This window comes from Gadus macrocephalus, chromosome 17 (assembly GCF_031168955.1).
Source record: "Gadus macrocephalus chromosome 17, ASM3116895v1".
Lineage (NCBI taxonomy): Eukaryota > Metazoa > Chordata > Actinopteri > Gadiformes > Gadidae > Gadus > Gadus macrocephalus.
Window position 1 is genome coordinate 10,632,638 of NC_082398.1, and position 7,993 is coordinate 10,640,630.

A 7,993-nucleotide genomic window follows, 5' to 3' on the forward strand; every position below is an offset into this window, starting at 1 on the left:
AAACGTAAGGGAAATAATAGAAATACACACATACATTTTAATGTCATGTATATCCTCTTTATTGATGTTCAAATATTGTGAATTGTCATCCTCTCAGTGGTGCAGTGGAGTGCACTCTGCCTAACCCCCTGGAGACCGGGGTTCAAGTCTGGTTGATGTCTACTGTTGTAAGATTCTTATCTCTATTTCATGTGAATTATAAAGTCAAGTATAACCTTTGTGATGACTATGTCCGGTGCCTTGATGGTGCATTGTTAAGGTCGGAGGTTAACACTTTAAAAAGCTCATGTTTGGATCCCAGCAAAAACGTTGACCGGGGTGGCACTGTTGTTTTTTTTTGGTCAACATGGAAAAAACATGAGGGGTAACTGTCGTTTTTTATCGGCTGTCATGAAATAAACATAAGGGTCGATATTTATCAAATAAAACATAGGGGGTAAACACTGTTGTTTTACTTTGGTCGTCATGAAAAAAAACACAAGGGGTAACACTGTCGTTTTTTATTGGTCGTCATGAAAAAAAACATAAGGGGTAACACTGTTGTTTTTTATCGGTCGTCATGAAATAAACATAAGGGTTGATATTTATCAAATAAAACATAGGGGGTAACACTGTTGTTTTACTTTGGTCGTCACGAAAAAAAACATAAGGGGTAACACTGTGGTTTTTTATTGGTCGACATGAAAAAAAACATTAGGGGTAACACTGTCGTTTTTTATTGGTCGTCATGAAAAAAACCATGAGGGATAACACTGTCGTTTTTTATTGGTTGTCAGGAAAAAAAACATGACACTGTTGTTTTTATTGGTCGTCATGAAAAAAAACATAAGGGGTAACACTGTTGTTTTTATTGGTCGTCATGAAAAAAAACATAAGGGGTAACACTGTTGTTTTTATTGGTCGTCATGAAAAAAAACACAAGGGGTAACACTGTTGTTTTTTATTGGTCGTCATGAAAAAAAACATAAGGGGTAACACTGTTGTCTTTGTCAAATAAAACATAAGGGGTAACACTGTCGTTTTTTATTGGTCTTCATGAAAAAAAACGTAAGGGAAATAATAGAAATACACACATACATTTTAATGTCATGTATATCCTCTTTATTGATGTTCAAATATTGTGAATTGTCATCCTCTCAGTGGTGCAGTGGAGTGCACTCTGCCTAACCCCCTGGAGACCGGGGTTCAAGTCTGGTTGATGTCTACTGTTGTAAGATTCTTATCTCTATTTCATGTGAATTATAAAGTCAAGTATAACCTTTGTGATGACTATGTCCGGTGCCTTGATGGTGCATTGTTAAGGTCGGAGGTTAACACTTTAAAAAGCTCATGTTTGGATCCCAGCAAAAACGTTGACCAGGGTGGCACTGTTGTTTTTTTTTGGTCAACATGGAAAAAACATGAGGGGTAACTGTCGTTTTTTATCGGCTGTCATGAAATAAACATAAGGGTCGATATTTATCAAATAAAACATAGGGGGTAAACACTGTTGTTTTACTTTGGTCGTCATGAAAAAAAACACAAGGGGTAACACTGTCGTTTTTTATTGGCCGTCATGAAAAAAAACATAAGGGGTAACACTGTCGTTTTTTATTGGTCGTCTTGAAAAAAAACATGACACTGTTGTTTTTATTGGTCGTCATGAAAAAAAACATAAGGGGTAACACTGTCGTTTTTTATTGGTCGTCTTGAAAAAAAACATGACACTGTTGTTTTTATTGGTCGTCATGAAAAAAAACATAAGGGGTAACACTGTCGTTTTTTATTGGTCGTCATGAAAAAAAACATAAGGGGTAACACTGTTGTTTTTTATTGGTCGTCATGAAAAAAAACATAAGGGGTAACACTGCCGTTTCTTATTGGTCGTCATGAAAAAAAACATGAGGGGTAACACTGTTGTTTTTTATTGGTCGTCATGAAAAAAAACATAAGGGGTAACACTGTTGTTTTTTATTGGTAAGGCTGTGGGTTAACACTCTGCAGTTGCAGGTTCGAGTACCCGCACGCACGGCTAATAAGAATGATGAGCTTTCCGACACTATGTATGTTCAGGTGCCCTGCTCCAAACCTGGGTTCAAGAGGTACCGTAATGGATACATCTTATTTCTCAATCATGTGAATGGTAAAGTCAAGTATAACCCCCAAAAATGCTCTGGTTAGTGTCTTGGTGGTGCAGCGGTCAGGGCTGTCGGTTAACGCTCTGTAGACTCAGGTTTGAGTCCCCGCATGCACGCACGGCTAATAAGAATGATGAGCATTCAGACACTATGGTTCAGGTTCCCTGCTCTGAACCGGGGTTCAAGAGGTACCGTAATGGATACATCTTATTTCTCTATCATGTCAATGGTAAAGTCAAGTATAACCTCCAAAAATGCTCTGTTTAGTGTCTTGGTGGTGCAGCGGCCAGGGCTGTTGGTTAACGCTCTGTAGACTCAGGTTTGAGTCCCCGCACTCACGCACGGCTAATAAGAATGATGAGCATTCAGACACTATGGTTCAGGTTTCCTGCTCTGAACCGGGGTTCAAGAGGTACCTTAATGGATACATCTTATTTCTCTATCATGTGAATGGTAAAGTCAAGTATAACCTCCAATCTCCTACATTCAAAAAAGTAGCAAGACCCTTTATGCCCTTTATGTCCAAGTAAGATAGAGCAAGGAAACTATAACTCTGCAAATCAATAGATGCGGCTGTCGAAAGCAAATGCTAACCCGGGGAATTCCCCTTCTTGACGCACAATGATGAATTTGGGATTAAACAAATTGTCTCAATCTGGGTAAAACAGGCAAATTTTCATATACCTCTGCGTATCCCTTTAAATTCCTTTGAAGGTCTAGGAAGGCCTATATTTTATCTCCAGCCATTTCATATTAGTGTCACTGGGAAATATCCCTGATACACTACATTTACCCTTGGATGCAGTTGTTTTGACGCATACATAACTAGAGGGTGCACTGTACTAATGCTTGCTCTGGGACACGATTCAATAGATTAACGTTCATAAACTGACTTATCTCCAGATGTTTTTGATAAACTGGAGGATGCTCTAAAAAACCTCCTAATAAATGATTTAAGAGCCCCCCCCCCCAAAAAAAAACCCAGGAACTCTGGTGACCACAACCAAGAGCAATCGACCATCAAGGCATTGAGGCTAAAATGGTACATTTTTAAGTGACTCGAACCCAGGACCTCAGGCTGATGACCGGGAGCTCGCCACAGCGCTGGAGATTGCCAGAAGAATATTTGACATTATATTCGACATGACTGTGGTTAAAAAACAACAGTCATAAGCAGGACTTGAAGCTGGGTCCCAAGCACTTTATTCAGCAGGGGGGTATACCACGAAGCTCGCTGAACATACCCAGGCTTTCTTGGGAAAACCTGGCTCGACAGAGCCGCAACTCGCAATCAGAGTTAAATGCTACCACGAAGCTCACTTTAGATTCATTTAGTTGAACCAGGTTTTCCGCTTTAGGTTCAGTGCGCGTTCACGTGAAAGGGGCGTTTTTTTGCGTCATTTTTCTCACCTTTACGATAGATCAAGCAGTCTATATGAGTATAAGTGAAAAGATTCTGCATATTGTCTGTAAAATAACTATGCCAAATGCAGAATTGTTTGCCATTAATCCAAATAGAATGATGATGATTTAAAAATGCATAAGCAACGTCCATCCTGCCTTATTCTATCATTTAGGGAATTCACTTTAAATACACCCTATTTAAGAAATGTATAGCATGTTTTCGGCCGCTGAGAGGTAGCGGCTGTAGCGTAGTGGATTAGTATAAGACCCGAACGCCAGCGACCGGGGTTCAAATTCGCCGGTCTATCATCATGCATTTTACCCCCATAGATGTGGTGCCAGCACGGCCTTGAAAATATGGGTTCAAGTTCGAAATAAGCACAAATATATAATTCCATAAGCTTTACTGAATAAGTATTCCATATGCATGAGAATTAGGACTTTTTAAGCTTCACATAAATTCGCGTCACTTGGGAGTCGAACCCCCCGCGCAGAAATTCCGGACTGACGCGCTACCTCCACTCTAGCACTCTGTCACGGAGTCACAATGCGCAACAGTAATCATTGTCTACATAAGGTCCAAAAGGACGATCAAATAACGAACACCCTCTGATGAGAATCTGTATCTCTCATGAAGAACCCCAATTTCGTTGTTTGCACAATGACAACGAAGTCTGAAATCGGAATATCGTCAGACAATGCCAAGGGATCGGTTCTGTCCCGTAAAACCCTTGTCTCCGGAGAGACGCCTGTACGAGAAGTGCGCCGGGGTCCACGGGAACACCCACAAATGGTGACGCCATTGTCAGAGGAGGGGCTAGGAAGCTGCGCACGCCGATTTAAGTAGCCGATCTCCGGCTAGACTAAGCCGAAAAACTGCTCCCGACCAGGTTTGGTTGCGAGCATAAGTCACCATGGTGATACAGCGACGCTAAAAGAGATCGACTTTCGTGGTACAACTAACCCAGGCTTGGAGCTCAACATACCTCGCTAACCCTCTAAGCGAGCTTCGTGGTACAGGGCCCAGTGTTGCCGGATTGGGCAACACTATTTCCCCACCATTTCGTCACAGTAGAATCTACGCCAGGCTGGTTCTCGGTGCTTCGTTCTTGGAAGATCTGTGTTTTTTTTTTTACACACTCCCATGATCTCCTAGCCTGGCTCCGCCCGCCAAAGTACTTCGACTAAATCTTAATTTCCCTTCAGTACTATGTCTGGGTCTGCGGTATGTTAGTAGGTTTTCTCCGTCCAAATGTTGTGCGTCTAATCAGCGGGAAGAGGGAGTGGCTGAGAGCTATGACGTTAAAGTCAGCTCTTCACGCACGGTGTTTGGTTTGTTTACAGCCTGCGCGCAACGTGATTTCCGGCCAAACGTTAGCGATTGGTTATGGCAGATCAAGAGTGGCACTGGGCCGATCCAATAGTTTTAAACTGACAGACACCATTTGTAAAGTGGGAGGTCCCGGAACGTAGAGGGGTGGTGGATCTGGCGACTTAGCGTTTTATTATCCAACCGTCCTCGGGACGTTGCCTAGCGACACGCACGAACACGCCCCTTTTCCTCGGACGCGAACTCGCCATCTCGGTTGAACATGAGTGGTGACCGAGCAAAATTCCGAGACAGTATTCAAGATGGCTGCGCCCAGTGCTTGGACCGCTTTGGTGGTTTAAATGGCAATTTCAATCACTTGAATTACTGCAATACCTTCCTGCGTCCGTATCTCTGCCTATGGCCTATAGCCTACCTATGTTGGAGCACCTGGTACTCTGCCAATGCTACCGCGACAACAGCTTTCCGGGTGGCGTCCATGTTTTCCTCCAACGACCGAGCTAAATAATAAAACGCTTGAAGTGTGGGCGTGGCGTCAGATCCGAGATCCGAGTCGGTTTGCGAGCTGCGTTTGAGTATTCTCTGCGAACCGACTCGGACGCAGTAAGGTATTGCAGTAATACGACGAGTGATTGAAATTGCCATTTAAACCACCAAAGCAGTCCAAGCACAATGAAAACAGTTCATGCTTCAAGTCACACTGGGCGCAGCCATCTTGAATTCTGTCTCGGAATTTTGCTCGGTCACCACTGAGTTCAACCGAGATGGCGAGTTCACCGTCCGAGGAAAAGGGGCGTGTTTGTGCGTGTCACTAGGCAACGTCCTCGGACCTCCGAGACAAATGGATAATAAAACGCAAACGCGCGATTATTAGTACGGGGGTTAGAGGTAATGGTTGTTCCGATGGACAATGTCATCGTCCGTCGTGATGGCTGACTGACATCACGATGGAGTGCCACCATCGTCTCATTGACATGAGATATTGTAAACATTTACAATCCTGCTCTGGGATATTTAATTTATCATAATTTCTGTTTACTTGTGCGTGGCGCACACGCATGTGGTCATGACTGGTAACCGTTTTTGCCTCTCTGCTTGCTCCTCAGATGCGGCGAATTTCAAAAGTGTCGGGCGTGGTTTGTTGGCCTTGCTTTTCAGTGCGTCAACAGATCTCTGACTCTTTCAAATGACTTTAAATCTTAATAAACAACATGAAATTCTTGGGTTTTGTTCTGTAAATGTATATATGCATATTATTATTTCATTTTTCATTTTTTTTTTATGAGAGGTACCGGATCTGCCCAAATAAGTACCGGAACACAGCGAGGCCAAAATTAAGAGGTGCCGGATCTTGTTCCGGCAGGATCTGGCTCAAATTAACCACTGGTCCAGAGAGTCTGGTAGGACCAGGCTACAGATCTCCTGCCTCCGCTTATTTTGACAGTTGAGTTGTATACTCATTACCGCGGGATGAAAAAAAGTTTATTAATTGTTTATGGTTGGCTAAATAGTTTACAATCACCAACTGAATGTGAAACGTTATAATTAACCATTTGAAATGTAGTGGCTGAGTTCAAACCTAGTGAAAAAATTGACGAGAGAGAGAGAGAAAGAGACAGACAGAGATAAACGGACAGAGATAGACGGACAGAGCGTCAGCTGATGCAGAGAAGGGGTTGGGTGGGGCCACGATACAGAACCCCTTCAATGTAAAAGCTTAAAGTGCTTTTATATCTATATGCATTATATGTGTGTGAGTAAGACATGCATGCGTGAGAGTGTGTGTTGGTGCATGTGGCTGAGTGTGTGCATTCGTGTGTGAGAGAATTTCTCCACTTTTTTTTCTTCCTTTTCGTCAGCATCCTTCCAGTTCTATTTTAGCCCAGTTGCCATGGTGACTGGATTTTTGTTAACACACTCTTTTTCTATGTGTGTGTGAGAGTGTTTGCGTGCAACTGTTTGTGTGTGCATGCTTGTGCAAAGCATGTGTCAAAGGCTTTGACAAACTGCATCATTGTCCAAATCTCCAAAGGAAAGCAAAACCTTCCTCATCTCCCTTCACCATCGCCCTCGGAGAAGGGACAACTTTCTTTCCAACCCACTCACCTCCTCCTCTTCCTCTGCCGCCCTCCTGCCTCTACCTCCCTCTGTCCAACCTCTCGCTCACTCTGAGGAGGGCAGATATAAATGGCCAGAGTTGTTTGAGAGTGCTCGTTCCTTGGTCCGCCGCTCTGTCTGTCTGTCTGTCTGTCTGTATGACCATATGGGCTCAAACAAGCAGAACGTCTCTGTACCCCTCCCTCCACTTTCCCCGTTCTGTTGTCAGCTAACAAGAGACAGCGAGGCGGTTGCCGCTAACAACAGCCAATATGCTTGTAGAGAACGAGCCGGAGGCGGCGAAAGAAGCAGCCGGTGAGGGGAAGTCGAAAACTAGTGTGGGGGAAACCGAAGAGCCTCAAAGGAAGAAGTTTACAAGAGAAACAGACATAAACCCTTTTGGTCCGACGCGCTATGATGGGATGGGATCGAATAGCCCGGAGGTTGTGCTGTTGGATTCTGTGTGTCGTCAAGATGGATTTACCTGAGACCGTTTTTTTCCCATGAGCAGAATTTGATCGTTTTTTAAACAGCCTTAATCAATATGTCTGCCGCTTGCTAATCCAAAGGTGTGATTGGACCAGATGCCCACCTCTCCCAGCCATGTGTCACCCTTTTGTGCACGATTGCATGAATTATTATCATTATTTTGTACTGACTCCTTTGTATGCAGCCAATAGCTCACAACATACAAAAGGACTGTTTGGAAAACATTGCATCTTTGTTCATGCTGTGACGCATTGACACAGTGATTTGTTTTCATTTTGGGTAGCAGGAAAAAAAAATCCTGTATGTCTACAATGCTAAAATGTCAATTCTGTTGCCATCTGGTGGTCATCAAGACATGCAGGCTACTTTAGGAAGGAAGATCAATTGTCCTTTGTTTACACTACTGCCACTGTCGATTACAGACTGCTTGAAGGTTTCATTCGTCGTCATATATGAGCAACTTATAGCTCTGGCAAGCTTATGTCATATGTATTAATGTGAACACTAAATTTGTTTCAGAAACCAATGATCATGCTCTGTGAATTTGATTTACTCA

The 7,993-nt window shown here is 43.1% G+C and overlaps 1 long non-coding RNA gene across 1 annotated transcript; it reads left to right on the forward strand.

Annotated features, from left to right (window-relative positions):
• The first annotated feature begins 5,183 nt into the window (after positions 1-5,183).
• On the forward strand, positions 5,184-7,714 carry LOC132475963 (uncharacterized). The gene is made up of 2 exons (XR_009530042.1): positions 5,184-6,411; positions 7,060-7,714. It is a non-coding gene; the product is annotated as an uncharacterized LOC132475963 (long non-coding RNA).
• The last annotated feature ends 279 nt before the right edge of the window (positions 7,715-7,993 follow it).